General features: G+C 38.8%; 1 long non-coding RNA gene across 2 annotated transcripts in view; it reads right to left on the reverse strand.

Annotated features, from left to right (window-relative positions):
* Positions 1-1,006: 1,006 nt before the first annotated feature.
* The window catches only part of LOC116282434 (uncharacterized), an 85,455-nt gene continuing 61,552 nt past the window's right edge, over positions 1,007-24,909 (reverse strand). The window contains exon 6 of one of the 2 annotated variants that reach the window (XR_012077472.1): positions 1,007-1,757. This is a non-coding gene — a long non-coding RNA (uncharacterized lncRNA). Of the gene's footprint in view, positions 1,758-17,665; positions 17,730-24,909 lie in introns of those variants that run through there. The other variant, XR_012077473.1, reaches the window with a different exon arrangement.

The following is a 24,909-nucleotide window of genomic DNA, read 5'->3' on the forward strand; positions in this document are numbered from 1 at the left end:
CCTACTGAAAATTGCGGTAAGCTCCTTAGCATCCATCCAAAGCCTAATGGAATTCATTGCATGATTTATTTCAGAATACTCTGGTGCTCACAGGCTACTTAGCATTTACACAACAAATGATGTTCTAGTATTCTTGTTGGGTGAGTCAGCATGTGGGAAGTCATGAAACAGACTGAGATACAAACCCCTTGTAACCTCTTAGGCAGGAAGAAGAGGAACTGACGCTCAGACCAGCCTTACTTTTGTTCAGCTCACCTTTCTAGTCACCTGGGCACTTATTAGAAATGCATGTCCTGGACCCTACCCAGATCTACTGACAGAAATTCTAGCGGTGGGTCCCAGCAGTCAGCTTTTTAGCAAGTCTTCCAGGTAATTCTGATGCACGTTCAAGTCTGAAAACAATTGCTTTAGAGCCCTGGTTCTCGATTGTGCAGAGGAGGAATACACAAGAGGAAAAACACCCAAGGAGTTTTTAAAATACTGATATCTGGGTCCCCTAGAGATTGTGCTTTAAGTGGTATGGGGTGCAGCTCGGGCATAACGATTTTTTAAAGCTCCCCGGTGTGTACCACTGCTCCACAGAAGTTCTTCTCAAATGCCAAAGGGAAGAGAAGCTCCTGACATTGCAAATATAATGCTTTCTACTCCTGGCCAGGTCAACCTTACACAAAGGTAAAGTGGACAGGCATTACATACTTACTATGTGGTCTCTTCCTCGAATCTCTAAATCCACTCTTTAAGAGCCTACTAGAGTCAATATGATATAACAGAAAGAAAGAAAAATAATTTCCTGGTCCCCAGGCCATGCCTAAATATTCATTAACCTCTTAGGGCCACATTCTCTCCTGTCTACACGAGGGACAATACTAACTCTCCACAGGGTTTTAGGGGTGATTGAAAAAACACATGTAGATAAAGAAGGCAGAAGATCGATAATCAATAATCACATCTTGACCAGAGAAGGATTTGTCGGAGGGGGAAATTTCAAAGGACAAAACTCAGTAAATTCAACAGTTTTAATGTGTCTTTCTATAATAATTATCTAAATTATTTTCTCTTTATATTCCCTCACTTTTTGTGGGCACCCCTACCCCCTGCCCTGCTACATCATTTTTCCTGTTTTCATTGCAGGTACTTTCGTGACCCATCTGTGTTTTGGGCTAAGCTATCTCAATGACACTGAGAGGAGTGGTTCCACAGTGCTCAATTATGCCTGGGGCTGTAACAAGGTTAACAGGACAGTTTTGTTTTGTTTCGTTTATTAACATGCTTGCCTGTCTGGCAAGCCAATCATTTGAAGCCCCTTATTCACCAAGATGGACATAATGCCCTTCCCTGTGAGCCAAAACCCTCTCTGCTATGGGCTGTCCTGCCTGACTCAGTGCATGGTGCATGTTCCACATTAAATGGAACAGTTCTTTGCATAACTTCTTAACATAGACGCTTGAGATGTATGGACACACTTTCATTTCCTGTTGCAACATGAGATGGTGGCCCCCTCCCAGAGTACTGTTCAGCCTAATGATTCAACCACTTACCAAGTGACCTTGGAAGATTGGGCATGGTGGCCAACTAGGAGCTGGGAAAGAACATTGGAGAAGTTTCCAGGGAAACTTGACTGGTAAAAGATGAAGGAACTCAGATGAGCCACTGGCATGAGCTCTAGCTAATGTCTGCTGGACTAGCCCTCAAGGGCAACTGCAAGATTGAAGCAGAAATTCCTTCTGTTACATAGGTCATGAACCAGAAGCCAGAACCTGGAACAAAGCCAGAGACAATGGGCTTTGGAATTAGAAGTGCATTTGCTTTCCGGCCCTGCTACTGACTAGCTGTGTGACATTGGTCAAGTAACTCAACCTCCTGCAGACACAGTTCCTCACCTGTAAAATGTGGATGATAATAACTTATTCCTGGATTAGGAGAATTACTTGATACTCCGTATAAAATATTTAATACAGCACCTGGAACACTGTATAGGCATGTAAGAAGTGTTAGTTATCGGTCCAAGATAACATTTTGAGGTCATTATTTTCTATCACTGTATATACCCTCTTCCTTTCTTTTCTGTCTCCCTCAATCCAACCTGAACTTGAGCAGTTAGTTTGTCCTGCCTTCACAGACTCTGTTGAGGAAAGAAAGAGACTGTTAACCTTCCTAACTTTTGCTTACAGAAATCGGAGCCTCAGTAGACTGAGACAAGACGTCTTAGCCAGAAACAGAGAAGGAAATGGTTGGGGCTTCTTTTCCCCCAAACTAGAAAGAGATTTTGTTTGGATGGAGGGAGTAGAGAAAAGAGAGAAAGGGGTGCTGTATCAGCTTTCCAGCACAGCTGTCAGGGAGAAAGGAAGACCAGAGAGGGAAGGGCCGCCGAGACATCTGGGCAGATGAGAATGTAAATAGCCTAATAAAGCTTCCCAAGCCTAAAGCATGGGTCCCAACAGTGGAGCTGCCAGACACAAAGGACCTTGCTCCCTTCCACCTGCATGGAAAGGGAACTCAAGGGCCAGTATACTCACAGCCTCCACAGTGCTTCACCCCCCTAAGCCATGACATTTCCAGGGAGCACTTGCAAAACATCCCCCTGTCCAAAAACAAAAAAGCACATTTTCCACCCGCTAGGTAGAATGGGGAGTGGAGGTGGTGGTGACAGTAGTGGTGGTGGTAGGGATGGTGGTAGTATTGAAATGGAAATTAAATAGAGTTACTGAAAATAAAGGTCTATTTTCCACAGACACCAGTCTGCGGATTTGTGAACTCAGATTTGTATAAAATTCCAGAATTTGCAATGTCTCAGGGTAATTGTATAAAACATGAAGTATTGCACTCACACTACAGATGTCAATATAGATGCTGGGAGGTGTTAGGAGAAATCAGTACAAGCTTCAAGAATACCTAGGAGCTTGCTGCATTCAGTATCTGTTGGCATCATTTGGCTGGCTCATGAACACTGAGTGAACCATACTGGCCTCATGAGCAGCACACAAGAAAGACGTTCTGTAAATGTGATCACTGGGTCATAAGGCTGGGAGCCTCCTTTTCCTCTGCTTTTCTCCTTCCCTAAAATCTTTTTTTCATTTCTTTGTCAGTGCCTTTAATTTTTTTTAGCTGCATTTTAAATGTTTTCTATTATTTCTGCATGAGTAAGACTATGTGTCATTTCAGCCTCCTTGTCAGCTTCTGTTTCACTTTCATTAAATTTGTTGATTGAGTGTAAAGAAGGAGGCATTGTCATCATTTCCAGATCTTGTACTTATGGGTTAGATCTCTCCTGGGGCAGTGCTGTGGTCCCTACTGCAATTTTGTAATGATGCTCTAGAAAGATGGGGATGAGACCAGCGAAGGCGCCTGATCTCTTCCTTCTCTCCTTCTACATGTTTAGGGAAGCAGTGAAAGAAGAGAAGAGGGTACTTCTATTTTCCTTCGATTCATTCATTCATTCATTCATTCACTTCACATACACTTACAGAGTACCTCCTAAGTGGCAGACACTGATTTAGGAGCTGGAAGTACAATGGACAGCAAAAACCAGCCTGGTTCCTGCTCTCATGGAGCCTATGGTCTGGTGTTAAGGCAGACTTTAATCAAACAAAACATTAATTAATGTCCAGTTACCCCTAGAGGTCCTGAGCTAATTGAGCTGGAGAAGGGCCCAGGCATCAGTATTTTTTTTAAGTTCCACAGGTAATTCTAACAGGCTGCCAGGGCTGGAAACCACTGGGCTAGATCACACAGTTCTATTCAAGCCCTATGAAGCATTTTGATTTTTATCTTACAGCAATGGTGAAGTTACTGAAGAGATGTAAGATTTGGGTATGATGGTGATCATGATGACTATGTTTTTTTTTATTTTGAAATAACTGTAGGTTCACATAAAGTTATAAGAAATAGTACAGAGAGATCTCATGTACCCTTTACCCAATTTTCCCCAATGGTAACATTTTGCAAAACTATAATGCAGTATCACAACCAGGATAGTCATTGGTACAGTCAAGATACAGAATATTTTCCACACCTGTTGCCCTTTTATAGCCCTGCCAATTCCCTCATATCTTCCCAACCCCTTAACTCCTGGTGACCACTAATACATTCTCCATTTCTATACTTCAGTCATTTCAACAATGTCATATAATGGAATCACATAATATTTACAAAATCCCTTTTGGGATTGCCTTTCTTCTGGAGATTCATACAGGATGTTGCACGTATCAACAATCTGTTCCCCTTTTTCCTGAAAAGCAGTGTCCTGTGGTATGAATGTAATTGTTTGTTTAACCATTCATACACTGAAGGGCATCTCGGTTGTTTCCAGTGCTTGGAGATTATTAATAGAGCTGCTAAACATCTGTGTAGAGGTTTTTGTGTGAATGTTAAGTCTTCATTTCTCTGGGATAAAAGCCCAACAGTATAATTGCTGGCTTGGATGACAGTAACAGGTAGAATCTGCCATACATAAAGAAACTATCAAATTGTTACCAGGGTGGCTGAGCCATTTTATATTCCCAGTAGTGAAGTATGAGTGATCCAGTTTCTTCTCATTCTCATCAGCATGTGATGTCACTATTTTTTTATTTAAGCCATTCTGATAGGTATGTAGTAATATACTGTTGTGGTTTTAATTGCATTTACCTAATGGTTAATGAGCTGAGCATCTTTTTGTGTGCTTACTTGACCTTTGTACATCCTCTTTGGTGGAGTGTTTCTTCATGTCTTTTGCCTATTTTCTAATAAGGTAGTTAATGTTGAATTTTGAGAGTTCACTTTTATATTCCCAATACTAGTCCTTTTTGTTGAATTTGTGATCAATAACACATATAAACAGAAAATACTGACAGACTGAACAATGGCAACAGTTTTCTGGATGGAAACAGTTTTGTTATCTACAGATAACTCTATGTTCCTAAAACATTATTTACTATAAAGTAAAATGTGATAGGCAAAAATTAATAAAGGTGAAAATTTCTATGCACCAAAAATTTTATTTTATAAGAGGCCTACATTTTACAATCAATCTATTCTTACTCTGCTCAAATTCAAGGGCACTTGATTCACTCTAGATGGTGTCACGTACAGTAGGAAGGATTCGCAGTATAGACCTTATTTGCCTAATATGTTTGCAAAAGGAACTTCACAAAATTGTCCAGCAAATTTCTGCCCAGTTGTTTTCCTTTCTTGAACATAACAATCCTTCTAATGCTTTAACTTTGAGACTAAATAGCTATGATTCATACCACTGATTTTTACTTATTTTTAAAAATTGTACTGGGTTTTAGAATGAACAGTTGGCCACAGGTGGGGCACTTTGCTCATGTCTTTGAAAACATCTCCTATGAAAACAGATGTTCTAATGCTCTGATGTCAATGCCTCTGTCATAGGACATTGCCAAGCTGTCACCAGGCACTCAAACAAGAGGAGATCAGGAGATCTTTCTGAGCCCTGCTATCCTTCAACCTGAAGGATGGCCATTTTTCACCATTTCATCTCCTTGCTTTGCTGTTTATCATCCACTCATTCAAAAACATCCGTTGAGCCTCTACTCATTAGACATAATCCAAGACATGATCCTTGTCGTCAAGTTAGATTGTGTCTTAGTCACTTTTTACTCTTACTCACTTTAACATCTAGATCTGTTCCACATTGCAGGAAACTCTTATAAAATGTCAATGAAAGAACAAACGAACGAACAATTAGGTAATATAATGTAGAATAATGTGGGTAGAAGTTTTATGATCTTGGGGGAAATTATTGGCCTTAAATATTTGACATTTATTCATCAAACAGTACATAGTATGCACAAAGGTTCTTTGTCTCAAACTGTTGTCAATAACCAAAAAAAAAGTTCCTTATCCTTAGCAATGAGCAACCTTTTGAGCAATTAGTATTTTTCAAAGCTTGGTTTGCCAAACATCTGTGTGAGAAGCATCTGGGAACTTATTTAGGAATGAGGATATTCTGAAATCCTATTTTAAAGAATAATTATTTTAACCAAGGGAAGACTCTGAATGAAACTGAACCACAAACCCAAAGAGTGTTAACTGAAAGGAAAGTCCTGATGCAGATGGGTGGGATAATGAAGACTATTAGGGACCCTGCCCCGCTGCAGAAAGAATATTCAGGACAAAGGCACACAAGAGCAGAGAAGGTATGGCTCACTTGAGAGAAAAGAAAAACTTTTCCAGTAGGGGAGCCACCAAGCAAGAACTCCTTAGTGTTAACAAAGGGTGGATTTTAACAAGGGAAATAACACTTTGCCTCAGATGAGCAGCCTGAAGTAACCCACAATAAGTAACAGGAAACTTACAGCCATCACAAACATTCTGGTATTGGCAACTGGGTGTTAGACTTTCATGTCTAGGTAAGAAAATTGTTAAATTAAAATGTATTCATCATGCAACTTTCCTTTTACCGTGGTACAATTTGCCCAGGTACTAGGATTTACTTCTCAGGTACTAGTAAGTTAGATCTAGAAGCTCGTTCTAGCCATACCTGTTATATGTGTAATATAAACAATAACCAAATTATTATTAAACAAAACTCCATTTTTAAATAAAATGCTCTAATGAGTAATCACATGAAGCTTCTCCAGTTGTCTGCATTGGAGGAGTGTCACATGGCTGGGCCTGGAAAACTACAAACAGAAATTTGCAGTGCTGGCTGTACATCAGAACCACCTGGGGAGATGTAAGGAGTACTCATGCCAGGGGCTCACGCTCAAAAATTCTCTTTCAGTGAGTCCAAGAAAGGTTCACATATGGGTATTTACTTTCTAGAGAGACATCACCATTCGCTGGCTACCTGTAATAGAATTACTAGACATAAGAGGAAATGATCAGCTGCTGTGCGTTTGCTGCCAAACCTGTAAAGCTGTAAACCTTTGACGTTCACAACCTTGGCTTCTTTTTTCAATTATTTGGGAGCTTGTAAAGATCCTGAGGTCCTGGCTGCACCCCAGGCCAATAAAATCAAAACTTTGGAAGAGGAATTTCACCATCAGCTTTAAAATATTTGTAGCCAAGGTCCAGAAGCAGAATTTAAATTGATGGCTTTACTATTAGAGATGCCCTCCAAGAATTAGAATAGCAGGTGCTTAGATATTGGTTCTCATGGAAACTGATCAATCAAAACATTCCTGTAAACTTCTGCTGAGCCTCATTGCTTCAGTTCTACTAGCTGTCACTCTTCACCTAGGGTTTGTGAAAAAAAACACTGGTTGCCCAAAGGTACTAGTCATTTTAATACCTATCATCTGAGATGATATGGTATGGAGTCTCTGTTACAAATTCATCAGGATTCTGTTGTGGCTAAGCTGTGAAGCACAATTATCTCAGCATTGACCTAAATTAGACCTGGTGGGGAATTTCAAGATTATAATTTCGTGTATTTGTGCAATTAAAGGATAGATCTATTTTATGGAATAGGCAGTAATTAATAGAAGAAGTCTTATTTTAAACAAGCAGATATTGCTAAATATATGACCCTAATTAATGAATTTTCTAACAGTTCACTATTTTTAGGAACAACCAGCTGTGCATAGCACTAAATCTATGATAAGATTTTCCATTTTTTAAAAGAAATATTTCTCTGTAAGCAAATGACTTTTTTTATAGTATAAAACAGTTTCCCATGGGCATTGTTCAGAGTTGCTTTGGTTCTTTTCACAGCAGTCAACACATTTTATAATATCCCTGAAAATCATTTTAAACTCAATTTATTCCAATTCACTGGCAGGCCATAAATGTAGCTTTATCTGTGTACAACAGTGGAAACAAAAGAGCATTCCATTTAGTGAAGATATCTGATAACTTGAATCTCAAATTTAAAGAAAGGAAAACAGAGATAGAAGTGCACTCAGTTTTAATGTCTACCTTTAAAATGGTGGCCCTAAGCAAAACCGGGAAGTAAATCTAGATTGGTTTGTGGGTTTCCCCGCCCTTCTGGGAGCCTAACCGGTTGCTTTAAGCCTTTCTTTCTGCTGCTGCTCTCCTTTCCACAGTTGGTATCCTCTCCTCTCAGATCTTATCTTTAAAAAGGGAGTGAATCAGTCTGGTTTCTTTGTTCCTTAACAGGAATGCTTATTTTTTAATGAATCCCCCTCCCAAGGATATTTGCATTTTAAGATTTATCTTTATTATTCTTATAGTAATAGTAATGGTGGTTATTGTTAAAAAGGAACAGTCATACCCTGAAGAAAATGATTTAGAGTAACATTAAATCAGTAGATTTTTCTGTACTCCTAGCCAGGGTTGCCTGGAAAAAAATACCCATTACATATACTTACTTAAAGGGAGATAAAGAATTATTATACAAATACCTTGTTGTGCCAAAAGGAAGAAAAACAAATTTAGAATATATATACACATTGTCATATATATCTGTATCTATATCTATATATGGACTTAAAGATGCTCCTCAGGCTACCTCTAGAATGCATGACTCAGAAACAAGTGATCTGGGAGCTCTGAGACGCAGCAATTATTATGAATTCACAACAGTGGTGATGATTCCATGGAGATGGTAGGACACAAATTAGACATTGATGGGATGGGAAATTTCATCTAACAGTTCAGTCCATCTGCACATTTGATTTCACACAGACTGAACATCTAGATGATTGACTTAATTAAATCAGTGACAAAATGGATTTTAGGTTTTTGTTGTTTTTGCTTTAAGAGATGACATGTTGGAAAGAAGTGAGGAAATATTTCCTCAGAGGCAGAGATCTTCTGACATGAGGAGATATTAAAGAAGTTAATTTTGAGTAGCTTCAATCTATTGAGACAAGACTACCCTTTTAACCTGACCATTTCATAAATTTCAACTCTTGCTGCCTTCTCCCTAACTTTGTCCATGAATTACCTCCTGGTAGCACCCCCATAGCTTTACTCCCTACTCTTGACTTTGCTTCCTCCTAGACTGCTGACCCCAGGATTATTTAATGGCCTACCTTTTTCTCTTTGACTTTCACTGACGGTCACTGCCCCTACTCCTGAGTCACCCTCTTAACTCTGCAATCTGACCGCTGCTATCACCATCCTAACACCATTGCCCTTCGTAAGAGAACGTTGAGGGTTGTCTCTCCAGAAATGGTAGTTGAAACCAAAGGATTAAAAGACATTATCAAGGGTGGAGCATATAGCTCAGCGGTAGGGTGTGTGTTTAGCATGTACAAGGACCTGGGTTACCTCCCCCCCAAAAATTTTTTTAAAAGACACTGTCAATGTATATATGTATACCTGAATTACTATGCTGTATGCCAGAAATTAACACAATATTGTAAACTGACTATACTTCAATAAAAAAAATTTTTTTAAAGACATTGTCAAGATACATAATGAAGGGGGAGGGGACAGAAAGAAGGAGAGGAAGACAAAAGACACAATTCTGGTGGATGGTGGAGGCTCACCAAGAGGAAGAACCGCCAAAACACACATGATGGGACAATCACGAGGCAGGAGCTGACTGAAGGACTGTCCTGTTACAGCAGTCAGTGAAGGAACAAATAGAAAGAGGTTCTCCTTTCTGCCACCCAAGCTCAAACAGAACCTCGCTGCTTTTCCTACTCCCAGATGTTCCCATGCTACTGGAGGTTCACGCTGAGCACTTGTGCCTGGGGACCTAATGTCATCATTTTACCCAGTTTGATCCTGTTCTACTCTTCTGAGTTTGTCTCTCTCTTTCTCTTCTCTATCTGGAATTCTGTCTGAAGAAAAAAAAGCCCATCCCCCAAACATGCACCATATTTTCCCATCTTATGTCTCTGCTTACTACTGACCCTATCTATAATGTCCAGCCCCATGATTTCTACCTATCAAAATCCTACCCATCGTTCAAGTCCAGCTCAACTCTTTAATGGGTAAATGAATAACTGAATAGAGGCCCCAAGACAATCTTGATCACAGCCACATAGCCTGCACTCTCTGTATGGCCTGAAGTCTGACAGCAGTGCTGCCCTTTGAACTGATCAGCACCATACAGTTTTAATCAACACCCACAGAAATTCCCACAATTTAGCTTACCGAATGTCAAAAGGAAAACGTGTGTTCAAAGTTCCCATACCCAAATCACAAACATCTTTTGCACATATAGCAGTTATCAAAAAGGGCTCAAGACTTCCCTCCTGAGCTACAAAGTCAGTGTTCTGCCTGCCCTCCTGGCCTAAGCTCTGTGCTTTCAACCCTTGCGTCTCTCTCTTTTTCACTTATTGATTTTGAAATCTTTCTTCCTACTGGTTTATATGACATAATCCTGTAGGGAATCAAGTAGATGCTTCCAATTAGATTCATTACAAGTTCCCTTAAGAAGCGATTAGGAAGGTAGAATCCCAAGTGGCTGATTCCTTCAGTAATCCCAGCAGCATTTTCAGGGTGCTTGCCAACATTAGACCAGGTTTTCAATGCCACACTTGCCACTTTATCACCAAGGGACTTTTGGAAGCCTACAAAAATGTAAGTGTAGTCGCACTTTACTGAAGGTCTTCATATAGCAATAACAAGGAAATCAGAAATCTGAAAGCCTCATCAAAAGGCAGTTCAGAGTGATGGTTAATTAGTGCATGGGCTCTGTAGTCAGATGATATTGGGTTTAAACTCTAGTAACACCACTCACCAGTTATAAGACTTTGGGCAAATTACTTAACTTCTCTGAAACTCAATTTTCTTATCTATAAATGGGAGTAATGATAGCATTTTGGAGAGAATTTTTAAAAGTCGGCACAATACTTGGCATACAGCATTCAAATAAATGGAAGATATATTATCATTACCATTACAGTGAGATTCTAGTGAACCACAAACTGTCTTCCATTCCAAAACCATGACCTTGTAGTTGCTAACCTACTTGTGAACTCTTCAGGCTATAAGGAAGATGGAAAAAAGAGAAAGGAAAATGGGGAAAAGAAAAAGGGTTTCGTACTTTCAGTGGCTCCAGGTCCTCACTGTCACCAACCTCTTTATACAAGTATGATAGAGATAATATTTTAAAAATATTTTTCTTTCCTTTCCTTTATAAATCTGGTTCCCCGCAGCCATTCAGTTAGTATAGCCTGAAGAAATCCTTAATCAGGATAGAGGAAAATATGATGTAAAGTAATTCCTTCCTTCTAGCCTGATGGGTTGTGGGAAAATAATAAAAGGCAAAAGAACAAGCAAGTAGTCTGCCCTCTTCAGGTCATAATCCAGAAAAGGATGGAAGGGGAGATGGTACATTAAACCAAGGGAGAGCCAGACACAGAAGCAGAGGGAACTTGTGTCCCAGTCCTTGATCAGAACTCCGAGAGGAGACTGCCACATAGAATGGCCTCACCATCCTGGAACTACCAGAGCACAACGAAGATGGCCAGGAGACACGGTTCAGCAGAGAGAGGGCCTGCATGACCCATCCCATGCCTGCCCTGGCTCTTAAGGAGCATGAAGATCTCCAGAAATTCCCACAATCCCCTGCTGGAGACAACGTAAGTAACAGAATTGGCCACCTTGGGATCTGCTATGGTAGGGCCTCTGTGATTAGGTGTGAGGTAACCCTAACATCAAGGCTGAAGGACAGATGCCTCTCAGCCAAAGGCCAGAAAGAAGACCTGGCTGATATTTGGCGGGTTCTGTAGTCCTGGCAGATACAGGGTGGGTGGGTCTAACTAAGCCAAAGAATGACATCACACTTGGAGAAGCACCACTGCAAGGCTCTAGAAACCGAACTAGATCAGCTACCCTGCAGCAGAGGCACAGGACAGGACCTGCACTTGAGATCAAGGCCCATCTCTCTTGTCACAATGGGGTGCACATGTCCAGACATTATGCTGACAGAGAAGTGGGAAATGAATAGGGAAAAAGCTGGAAAAATGGCTTATCTACCTTCTTTGGCAAATAATTAATTTTTCCCAAGCAGAAGTCTGGCCTCTGTTCTGAGAGGTAATCTCTAAAGCCTTGGAATGTCCTGCCTCGTAAGAGTGTCTTTGTTTACCTGGGAACCTTAGGACATACCAGATAATCTATGCTAACAATGTGACTTATGGTGGGGGCTTTGGGCCACCCCTATCACCTCAGCCTCTGGAGAGGCTGGAAGCTAAGGTGCAGTGATAAACCATATCTATGTGATGGGGCCCCAAATAACTCTGGACATTGTGGCTCAGGTATGCTTCCCTGGCTGGCAACACTCTGTGTGTATTGTCATGTGTATTGTCACATGTCACTGCTGGGATGAGTCAGCAGTGTCAGAGACTCCACTGGGAGACGGCAACTGGAAGGTTTGTGCTTGGAACTCTGCCGGACTCTGCCCTAGGCATTGCTTCCCTTCGCCAATTTCAATCTGTAAGTTTTCGCTGTAATAAACCATAATCATGAGTATAACAGTGTCCAGTGATTTCTGCAAATCTTCCAGTGAATTATTGAATCTGAGGGTGGCTTTGGGGACTCCCAGTCTCTGCATATCACAAAGAGACTGAGTCACCCAGCAGAGCCAGTGAGGAAAGTTATATCCATGAGAGAAGATGAAATAGCCTCATTGTCTTGTCAACTCTGAGTGACACTTTGTAAATATGTGCCCCTACTACCCAAGTAGGGACTCTTTACCAATCCAAATGGATGGATGAAGGGATCAGTTCATAAGTCTTTCTTCTCCAAGAGTAAGGAAGAGAACCAGAGCACTGCCTTCAATCGTTTTAAAGCTGTCGTGTGAGAAAGGAACTAAAATTAGTTTGTCTGGCTAGAGTGTTATATAAAGCCCAACTGAGGGGAGCTATGGAGGGCCAGATTTCAGTTTACTCTAAGCACAAACTTAGTGACAACCAGAGGCCTCTAAAGACAGAAGGGGCTGGCTCAAAGACATTCCAGTTCCTCATTACCAGGGATCTAGAAGTAGAGGCTGGATGACCCCTTGGACTGAGTTTGTGTACGAGGCGAGAGTTGACACAAATGTCCTGTAAATTACATTCCAAACTAAGAGGCTGTGATTGGGATGTAACAGAATGTGGCAAAATGGTAGGCCTATATATGGGCATATTATTCTTTCAACTTTTTTGTAGGTTTGAAATTTTTTTAAAGTTGACAAATAAACAAAAAAGGAAACTACTTGGTGGCCGAAAATCAGTCATTCTAGAAAGAAACAGAAGTTTGTTTTTGTTTTTTAACATGTTAGGATTAGACTCAAGAATAATGGGTAGTCCATATGATGAAAAATACACCTACATTTTGCCATTATTGACATATCTAGGTATTTAGTCTTTTTGTATTTAATTACTGCTATGAACTGAATTATATCACCCCCTAAATTTATATATCAAAGTCCTCACCCCAAAGGTAACTATATTTGGAGACACGGCCTTCAGGAGATAATAAAAGTTAAATGAGGTCATAAGGATGGTTCTAATCCAATAAGATCAGTGGCCTTATAAGAAGAGAGAGAGAAAGGTTTCTTCCTCTCCCCTCAATGTGAGGACACAGGGAGATGGCAGCTATCCACAAGCCAGGAGGAAAGCTCTCCCCATGAACTTAACTCTGCTGGACCTTGATCTTGCACTTTCCAGCATCCAGAATGGTAAGAAAATAAATGTCTATTATTAAAGCATCCCGGTTTATGGTATTTTGTTATGTCAACCCTAGTAGCCTAAGGCAGTGATCTTTTAGTGATTTACTAACTTATTTCTTCCCTGCGTAACATTATTTATATTACTATAGTTTTTATATATAAAAGGAATATAAATATATCTTAGTATATTTACAGAGGCAGGCAAAGCATTAACAGTGGCATTTCTGAAGATAGTTTTGGTGTGCTACCTTGCAAGCACACAGTACAGAGCAGATGATGGTGATAGCAGTTACTGCAGGACTGACTCAAAAGCTTCTTGTTCTGGGATGAAATAGCAAGAGAAAGGTACTCCCCTCAGATCCTGCAATCAGGCAACTCTACTGTTTACAACTGTTATTTTTCAAAGTTATGGCAGTAGGGGTAGAACTGCGCTGGCAGTGTAATTTTTTAAGGAATTTTCTTCCATTTATAAGATGCTGCATTATCAAATCAAATTGTAAATCCAAATCGAAGTACAGTCGGTCTGTATTCATAGGTTCTGATTCAACCAACTGCAGATGGAAAATATTTCCCTCCCAAAATTCTGGAAAGTTCCAAGAAGCAAAACTTGAATTTGCCCCTTGCTGGCAGTTATTTACATAGTATTTACATTGTATTTCAATTATTTATATAGCTTTTACATTGTATTAGGAATGACAAGTAATTCAGAGATGATTTAAAGTATACAGGAGAATGTGCTTGGTTATATGCAAATAGTACACCATTTTATATAAGGGACTTGAGGATCCATGGATTTTAGTGTCTTCAGGGGTCCTAGAACCAATCTCCCATGGATACTGATGGACAATTGTATGTCCATTTGATACATTTGTTCTTCACTTATTTCTGGGGTTAGAGGGTAAAAGGGAAATAGTTTTATTTCCCCTCTACAACAACAGTATGATTCGGAATCTAATAGACCATCACACAATTCTGTTGGTTGATTATTCTATCCTGCCAGGAGACAAAATAAATAACTTTTGAAACTTCATTTGTTAGTCCCAGGACTTTTTACAAATAAAATGACACGTGTTGAGACAAATTGCATGCTTAAAAATCTGTCACTAACATCAGTTTTGCATAAAAAACTATTCAGCAACTGTTACAGTGACATTTCTTTGTTGGTGGTGGAAATAATGTGTGAATAGCTATGCTAATTTAGAGGCAATTTTCAAGTTTCATGACTACATAAAAAAAACTAAGAGTGGTTCAATAGGGAATGTTTGTGGGGGAGTTGTTGGTAGATTTTCTTGTTGATTTATTATATCTTGGCAAACTGATATGATTGAAATCAATTAAATATCAAACATACTTAATATTTTATATGCTGTATGTCATCATAATAGCAAAGTACATAGATAACATTATTGACTGCCTTTGGATTTTAAAAATAAAGATTGCTCTTCTGATGAATACCATGCCATTATTGTCTGCCTTGCTCTGCAAATTAAAAAATATAATAGCTATCTTTATTCCCACTTTAAAGCATGGCAGTCATCAAAATGTTGAAATCTAGCACCGTATAAAAAGAAGTCATTTTTGTAGGTGGGTTAAACTATGTAGCAAGGGCCTCCAATGAAAGTCAATGTTTTCATGGAGACCTCAGAGCCTTATGTGACAAACCTGGGCACCAATGCTTCAAACATTCCCAATCCTATATTTGTTGCCAGATGCTCCTAAACCTAAAATCCTTCAGATTTCAAGAATTTGGAAAGGGAGTGTTAAAAGTATCTCTTTGTTTCCAAAAAGGTACTTTTAGGTTGGAAATAGCAGAAACCTATTTTAACTAGCTTATGTGAAAAGAAAATTCATTATAAAGAAGCTGTGGTATATTTATACAATGGCATACTACTCAGCCATAAAAAAGAATAAAATAATGTCATTTGCAGCAACATGGATGGACCTGGAGATCATCATTCTAAGAGAAGTAAGCCAGAAAGAGAAAGAAAAATATCATATAATGTCACATATACGTGGAATCCTAAAAAAAAAAAAAAGACAAACTAACTTATTTACAAAACAGAAACAGACTCACAGACATAGAAAACAAACTTATGGTTACCCAGGAGGAAGGGGGTGGGAAGGGTTAAGCTGAGAGTTCAAGATTTCCAGATACTAACTAATACATATAAAATAAACAACAAGTTTATACTGCTCAGCACAGGGAATTATATTCAATATCTTGCAGTAACTTATGGTGAAAAAGAATAAGAAAATGAATATATGTATGTTCATGTATGACTGAAGCATTATGCTATACACCAGAGATTGACATGACATTGTAAACCGACTATACCTCAACAAAAATACATATATATACAAAAAAAAAGGATACAGAGATGCTAAAAAGAAAAGAAAAAGAAATGAAAAGGAACCTTAAATGCATACTACAAAGAGAAAGAGGACAATCAGAAAAGGCTATATACTGTATGATTTCAACTATATGACACTGTGAAAAAGGCAAAACTATAAAGATCAAGAGTTGTTGGGGAGGTATGAATAGGTGGAGAACAAAGGATTCTTAGGGCAGTGAAAACACTCTGTATAATACCATAATGATGGATACATGCCGTTATATATACATCCAAATCCATAAAATATACAGCACCAAGAGAAAACCATAATATAAACTATGGGCTTCGGGTGATTATGATTTGTTAATGTAGATTCATCAATTATGATAAAATGAACCACTTGATGAGTGATGTTGATAATGGGGGAAGCTATGCACGTGTTGGAGGCAGAGGGTATTTGGGAAATCTCCGTACTTTCCTTTAAATTTTGTCGTGAACCTAAAACTACTCTAAAAAAATTAAGTCCTTAAAAGAACACAGGGGTATTTCTTGGACACCAAGAACTGTAGGTGTATTTCGGTCTCACGAGGGATCAAAATCTGGAACTCTAAAGGAAACTCAGGCAGCTACATCTCAGTTTCTGTGTCTTTCCCTCTGGTACTGCAGACTCTCTCATGTCTGATTTTCATTGTGAATGGCCATCATTCTCGTCGTGGAGAACAGGCTCATTTTTGCCTACAGCGGAAGATAGCGCTACTCAACTCCAGTGAGCAACAAAGTCTAAACAGCACCTCTGAATACGGAGCCCTTTTCTCATTCAAAATTATTCTTAACCTGGGTCCATGAATTTAGATAGCACTTAAAATTTTACATGTTCATTTTCACTAACCTCTAACTGAAAATTCATTTTCTTCCAATATGAAGGTAGGCAACAAAGCACAGTAGAAACTGCAGGAACTGTAACTTTGTCACTGTGATGGCTGTTAGGATTTACTATATTAAAATTTGCTATTAATAACTGTATTCCAGTATAATTGGTTTTCTTTGTTATCCAATCAATTTTACTTTGTGTATGTGAAGTACGGTAGAATATGCCACCCCAAAATATACCACTTTGGTATAAGGATTATTTTGAGCTAAAGGCACTTGAGAAATAGTAGGTGCAAAGTGTTCTCTGACTTTCCCCCTTTTTCTTCCTGAAAGCAGAGAATAAAACCCCATATAGGAGATATCCTCCCCAAAGCAGGGAAAAAACATTTTTGTCACCAGGGAAGGGGAGTTGAGGTCAAGAGAAATCTGTACAAACCAACCTTGTAAACTAATCTTCATCTTCGTCATCACTTTCCCACTATTAACAACCCCAGCTCAATTCCCCTTGGCCTTGTCACATTTTCACAATTCACAACTTTGTCCAACTCTGTAAATAAGTGTTCAACTCTAACTGATTCTTTGGGTCTTCATTTCCTTATGAGAGCTCCAGTTTCACTTAAAATTTATATTAAATAAATGTATATGCTTTTCTCCTATTAATCTATGTTATGTCGGTTTAATTCGCAGGCCCAGCAGAAAACCCTAAGACAACTGAGGTAAAAATTTGTCTCCCCAAAACATTCATAGAATTCTGAGGAGTTTCTAGGCTTCATGGACTGCCAAAGGGGTCCATGGCAAAAAAAAAAAAAAAGAGGGGGGGGGGAGGTGAGGGGAAGAGGATGTCAAAAATCCCAGAGAACTCTTTCTCAGGGAGTCCTGCTTTTCACAAGGTTTTAAGCAGCAACCATATACCAGTGAGTCCCTGGTTTTCATCTGCAGCCTGGACTTCACTTCTCCGTTGCTCTATTGCCACTCTGTTGAATCCCAGCAATAGCCCTTAACTGGTCTCCCTGCATACATAAGGATGAATTTTTAAAAACTATATAATATTATCTCGGAGGAAATACTAAAATCACAGTTAACATTTCCCAGAGTTGACTATGAACCAGACTCTGCTGTTACTGCACTTACCTTTTAACAAGCCTATGAGGTATGTACTATCATTGTCACTATCCCACACATGTGGAAACTAAGGGATACAGAAGGAAAAGAACTGTCCCAAAACCACACAGTGGCAGAACTGGGGTTATGACTTCGGAGCCAAAAGTACATTCTTTAATCTTTTTTTGAAATAACTTTAAATCATGAAAAATTTTAAACATATCCCAAAATCAGAGTATAGTAAACTCCCATGTACCTATCACACAGATTCAACAATTGTCAACACTTTGACAATTTTATTTCCTCTATTACCCACCCCCAACTTTCATCCTTTTTTCTTTTTTCTTTATATATGAAGTATGTTAAAGCAAACCTCAGACATCATAGAATTACATCCAGTAGAATAGTAGAACCAGCAGAATCCAGTAGCACACTTCAGTGAAATGATGTATTAAAAATAGTAATCTAATCATACCATCCTCTGTTTAACATACTTTAGCAGACTTCTGTTCTACTTTGGATAAATCCTTAACATGACCTAGCCACTCCTGAATCACCTGGCCCAGGCTTACCTCAACTGTAACACCATTTGATGACTCTCTCTGCCTTACTTGAGAAAATTCTAGGCACACTCAACTTTTTTCAGTCCCTCTAGCTCTTTTTCATTGGGTAATGGCCTTCCTACATCTTTTCTTAACCCTGGGAAGCTTTTCCTTCTGCCCATCCTCCTGTTTAAATGTCCCTTTCTCAGAGAGATCATCCTGTGCTAATTTAGATTTCAAGTTCTTCCCAGTCCAATTCTTTCTCAGCCTAATTCTTTCTTACAGCATCCCATTCTTTGCTCTCATCTCACTTCTCACAATGAATAATTTTGCATTTATTTGCATGTGTGTCTGTCTCTGCCACTAGGCTATAAGAGACGTGTCAGTCTTGTTCAGTGATCCATACCGCATCTCAACACAGTGTCTGGCACAAAGTAAGCACTCACTAAAATGTATATATAATGTATTATTTAAAGTTAAAAGTTAAGTGTAAAAGGAGCAGTTTTATCAAATTTTGAAAAGGAAGAGCTATTTTACTTAAACATATAATTTTCCATTGTTTCTGGCTATATTAACAGACAAGACTATTCATCAACACTGGCTGATAAAGGATTGATAAGTTATTTTAGATCATCCTTTATTTAAAAAAAAAAAAGACACCCTCTTTCCAGCATATAAAATTTGCCACCATTATCTACAAGAGCTAGAAATTTATGGCATGCTTTTCTTTGGTTATATATATGTGTGTGTGTGTGTATTTAATATTTTGGAAGCACTGGAGATCTCAATAAGAAATTCAGGTGACTTTCTCGGAAATATGAGTCAGGTCTTAGAAACCTGCCTCTAAGGCAGTCAGTATAAAACAGTCGTTTTCCCATTACTGTGAAGTATAGAAAATCTGGCATTTATTTTATCTGAACCAGCTCCCTGCTTCAGACTGCTACCCTGAAATACTGTTCTGGGCTGAATCTTTATTGTAGTGTGTATAAAATGGAATTCAGTCCATTGCTACATTTGCTGCAGTTACTGACATGATGGATTACATGCACTCAATCAGAGTACATTTAGCATTATGATTTAGTAACATGGCCAAAAGAGGAACATTTATTCTCTTTTTGTTATACAATAATGTTTTTATTAGAAAAGTAATGTATGTACATTGTTGAAAATCGGAAAATGCTGAAAAATAAAAGGAAGAGAATGAAAAGAGCTGATGGTCCCATCACCAAGAAACAATCACCATTAATATTTTGACTTACTTACTTTCAGATTTTCTTGTTATGGGATTACTGATATTTGATCCTTTTGACCTACAAAAATGTCAATTTCATACGGTTTGCACTAATTTATCTAAACAATGTCATATACATATTATTTTACATACTTAAAAAAGCATACTAAACAGATTGTTTTGTAGTTTGCTTTTCTCATTGAACATTATAATTTAAGTATTTGTTCATAACATAAACATTTTTTGAAAACATTATCATGAATGACTATTATATTTTAATGTATGAATGTACCACAATTTACCTAATGATTCACCTACTATTGGACATATCAGTTGCAACTATTACAAATAGTACTTTGATAAACATCTCTATATGTAATTATTTGTATCTATTTGATTATTTTTATTTTTAGAAATGGGATGATTGACTACAGGTTATAAATCTTCTAAAGTCTACTGGTACATATTTCAAGAATTTGATTTTAAGAAGAAACATGTTCTATGAGTGCAAGGGCCATGTCTGTTTGCTCTTCTGACTCCCCAGTGGTTAGACTATACCTCTCACATTGACTGTACTCAATAAAACATTTGTTCACTGGATTAAAATAGGGCACCAGATGCTAAAAAAATTTTTTTCAGAAATAGCATTTTTTAGCTTAATATATATATATATCAGAGATATTTTATAGTAGTTGAAAATTTGAATCCTCAAATTAGATAAATCATAGTTTAAACTTAGAACCTTCAATTTACTAGCTATGTAAACTTGGGAGTATATTTAAGTTTTTTTAACTCTAGTTTTCTCCTCTGTGAAACAGAAAGATTGACAGCATCAACCTCACTGAGATGTTATGAGGATTAAATGAGGTAATTTGTTCAGAGGGGCATTATGGTGCCAAGCACATAGTAATTGCTCAATAAATGTTTTCTATTACAATTTTACACAATTGAGAAATTCTGAAAATACTTTTCACCCAAAAGTAGGCAATAAGGAAAAGAGATGATTCTACATAAACATCTCAAAAAGGAGTCAAGAAATACAAATGAGAAAACACAACTTGAAAATTTTGTTTCATAACCTTTTAAATTCCTTGCTGGTTGTTTTTATTATCCTAGGTCTATTTCCCTCTAATGGTTGGCATTAAAATATTCACAGGAAAAAGAGCTCCTTTTGGAAGGGAGCATAGAAGGGGCAGCTGGAAAGACTGGCACCCTACCCTACAGCCAGGCTTCCCAAGGGGGTGTTGCCGACTAAGATAGAGGAGGACACCTCCAGTGATGTGGACAGGAGCAAGAACACAGGGGACAGACATAGACTGAAAAGGGACTTTGAAATTTGAAGAGTTTCAGATTTGAACAAACTGCTGACATTGTGTGGCTGGGTTGGGTCATGGGCTGCAATGGGAGAGTTGAAACCAAGCAATCTCTAGACAGTCTTTCTTGATAACAGAGCTCTTCATGTTCCCTATCTCTTGCTTAAGGAAAAAATTTAGTCTCCTGAACCTTCCCTAAGTTTCAAAAAGTCTGGTTAATGATCACAGGGGTAACAATATGCAGAGACAAAAAACAGCAGTTGGGCAGGAGAACTGGTAACAATTTAAACAATAGAACAGCCATGTAGCAGAGTCACAGGACTTTTAGTTCCTCTCTGAAGGACATAGATAATAATATCTGATGCACATTCCCAAGTTATTTTTACAGAAACCAGACTTCTACCAGATGAAAGCTGCTGACCGCAAGCACGTAGACTCCAGACCAGTTGGAACCAGAAGGTTGATGATTGAGATTCCTGAAACATCATCCTGTTACCTCACCATCAACCAATCAGAGAATTGTACATGAGCTTATCACAAAGCCAGAGACCTTCTCCCTCACATTATCTTTAAAAACCCTTCCCTGAAAGCCAGCAAGGAGTTTGGGTCTTTTTGCATTAGCTGCCCATTCTCCTTGCTTGGCACCCTGCAATTAAAGCTGTACTTTCCTTCATCACAGCCTGGTGTCAGTAGCTTGGCTTTGCTGTATGTCAGGTGAGCAGACTCAAGGTTGGTTTGGTAATAGCCTATGGACCAAGCAAGTATTGGGCATAAGGCCATGCACTGACACGTTGAGGACTGAGTGGCAGCAGGTCAGCAGTGTTGGGAGCCTTGGATGGGTGTGCTGGTATTGAGAGAAGGGACCATATCAAGCCTTAGTTTTTCAGATACTTTCTGTTCAATTATTTAATCTGCAATTATTATTGCAAGCCTACTATGTGTTGGGCACTTTTGTAGGCCCAGGGGAGTCAGCAGTGAACAACAAAAAGACAAACAGTCTACCTACCTTTTGTGGAATTGTATTCTAGTGGGAGGACATAGACAATAAACAATAAGTACAATACATGTGTACATGATAGTATGTATTAGAGATTGATAAATGCTTGAACAAAAAAGAGCCAGATAATGAGGATGGTAAGAGTGGGTGGAGAGAAAGTTTGTGATTTTGAATGGGGTTAGTCTGGATAGACCTTTTCAAAAAAGTGACTTAAAAAAAAAGTGACTTTAGAGCCAAGACTTAGAGGAGGTGAGGGAGCAAGCTCTATAGATACAAGGAGAGAGTGTTTCAGGCAGAGGACCAGAAAATGTGAAGGCCCCAAGGTAAGTGTCTCTGTTTTTGAAGAAAAACAGGGAGACCAGAGTTGCTGGAGCATAGTGAACCAGGGAGAGGATGGTAGGAAATAAGGGTAGGGAGACGAATGGGGAACCAGTTAGTGTAGAGCCCAAGAGGCCATTTTAATACTGGGTAGTCCTGGAACAGAGTTTCTCAGTTATGTTCTATGAATGATGCATATTCTACAAGATGGGTTTCCTTGGCCCCTGCCCAGGCTGCTCAAATGGAATGTAGCTACAAAAAATATACTCCTAAATTCAACATTCAGGTTTTCTCCAAAGTTCATTCTTCCTGTGATGGGTAGAGGAATTTGTGGGCAACCCTGGGGAAATAAGTAGGAGATGAAGATGATGCTCAGATAGATCCGCCCTTGGTACTTGCTTTGGAGAATTTCAAATATGTTGTAAGACTCTGGTGGCTGGGTGCAACCCTCACACTCCTGAATCTTCTATTCCTTCAAGGACATAACTGGGGATCCCTCAATTTTTGAGAGACTATGATTCTCTGTAAGGACCCCAACATGAAAACAGCTTGCTGAAGTGGGAAGATCTTATTCCCCAAAAGTAAATCGAAGCTATGGCAGCCTTTCTACTAAAAGGATCTTTTTAATGATTAACAGAAGCCATCACAATAATGAAGAGGAGGTAAGTATGAGTAAGAACTATGATTATTCAGGATCTCTATGAGTAAATGCATCACTTCAAAATTCTTCAAAACACACAAAATTCTCCAGCTTTGGAGTCAAAAGCTAAAGCATTTATTTACATTTTAAGATTTTGCGGAATGAAAATATTATGCATTTAAGAGCTACTTACAGCTTTACCATTTTTTAACCTTTATCTCAGACTTCTTATTTTTAAATATTTGTTCTCTCTCTATGGAAACTCAAAGCTTCATTTATTTAAATTTCAGGGATGTTCAAACATTAAAATAAATATTTAGAATTCATGCTACATATGTGTTTTCAATTCATGTGAATATATATAATATATATAAATATAAATAGTTATTTAAAAAATCAGAAAGCTCTGCCAAGAGGTTGGGGGCCAATTGAGAAATAGCTACTTAGTTGGAATTAAGCCACTTTAAGGAGCTACTCTTTCTGGAGGCTTATCTATTGATCACCTTAACAAACATTTCTTTGTTGGTGTGACAGGTTGCTGACCTTAGATCTTAATCCCAGCCTTGGCTTTCCCCTTCAAGGTAAAACTTTCATCAGATCAGTTTACTCAGAAGAATGCTTGCTGGCCAGATCATACCCTTCCAACAAGCAGCTGCAGAGGGACAAGTGTGAAGTTACCCAAAGGTTTGGCTTGTAGGCCCATATGTTCAACACTAGTTTCTCCCCCTAGAAGTTCTACATGCTCTCCTCAGTCTCCTTATCTCAGGAAATGGAACTACCATCCTTTTAGTTGTTCAAACTAAAAAGCCAGGAGTAGTCATTTGACTCACCAACTCCATCCCCGCCCCTCCCACCATGTATATCCAATAAATCAGCCAATCCAAACAGCTCCATCTCCAAAAGATGTAGTGACTCAGTCCCTTTCCTTCACTGACAACACTCTTGCTTTATAACTTCATCACCTCTGGCCTCAGTTATTGTGAGAGCTGTCTAAATAATCCCCATACTCCCAAGCCTGTCCTCCTAATGGCAGTCAGAATGGTTTTTAAAAACCTATATCATTTCATTCCTCTATGTGAAATCCTCCACATCTCTCATTGGACTAAAATAAAATTTAAATTCCTTTCCTTGGCCCACAAGACTGTTACTTGACTAGATCCTGCCTACCTTTCTGACTTCATCTTCTTCCCTGCTGCTCTACTCCAGCCACTCTCACCTACTTTTGTTTCTTAAACTCATTCAGTTTGTTCCAGCCTTTGCACTAGCTGTTTCCTTTCCCTGGAACATGCCCTCGAACCTCTTATCCTCTCAAGGCTAGCTTCTTATCATTCAGGTCTCAACTAAAATACCTTTCCTCAAAGGGGCCTTCCCTGCCACCCCCGCCCCACCATAAAGTGGCCCCCACAAGTCAGTCTCTATCCTGTTTTAATTCTCAAAAGGATACTCTTCTTATTTTTCTTTTGTAGCTATCTCCCACCTATGCCCAGAATGTGAACTCTGTGAGACCAAGAATTTCTCCTATGCGATTTTCCACTATATCCCAGCACCTGGAACAGTGCTTGGCAAATAGAGGGCACTCTATAAATATTTGGTGAATGAGTTAAGTTTCCTTTTGGTGGGGTTGGTTTCTGTCTAAGAATCTGGCAGGGCTGGTTATCCACATCCAACCTATAACTCTGTAGAGCCTATTTCTCCCTAGCCACACCGCTGATAGGTCATCATCCCTAGTGGTGGGAGAAGGGGTGGTCACAGTGAGGGCATGGGTGAACTAACCTAAGTTGAATAGTTCAACTCAAAAGACTCAAAATTCATGCTCTTATGTGTATAAATTGGTAACATTATGTTTTCACTTATTAGAATATTTTCATTTCACTTAGGTGAAAGAGAAGGACAAATACTGTATATTACTTACATGTGGAAATTTTAAATATAAGAAACTAGTGAATATAACAAAAAAGAAACAGAAATTTGTTAGAAAACAAATTAGTGGTTACCAGTGGGGAGAGGGAAGGGGAAGGGGCAATACAGGGGCAGAGGATTAAGAGGTA

The sequence above is a fragment of the Vicugna pacos genome, chromosome 11 (assembly GCF_048564905.1).
Source record: "Vicugna pacos chromosome 11, VicPac4, whole genome shotgun sequence".
In the NCBI taxonomy this organism is placed as follows: Eukaryota; Metazoa; Chordata; class Mammalia; order Artiodactyla; family Camelidae; genus Vicugna; species Vicugna pacos.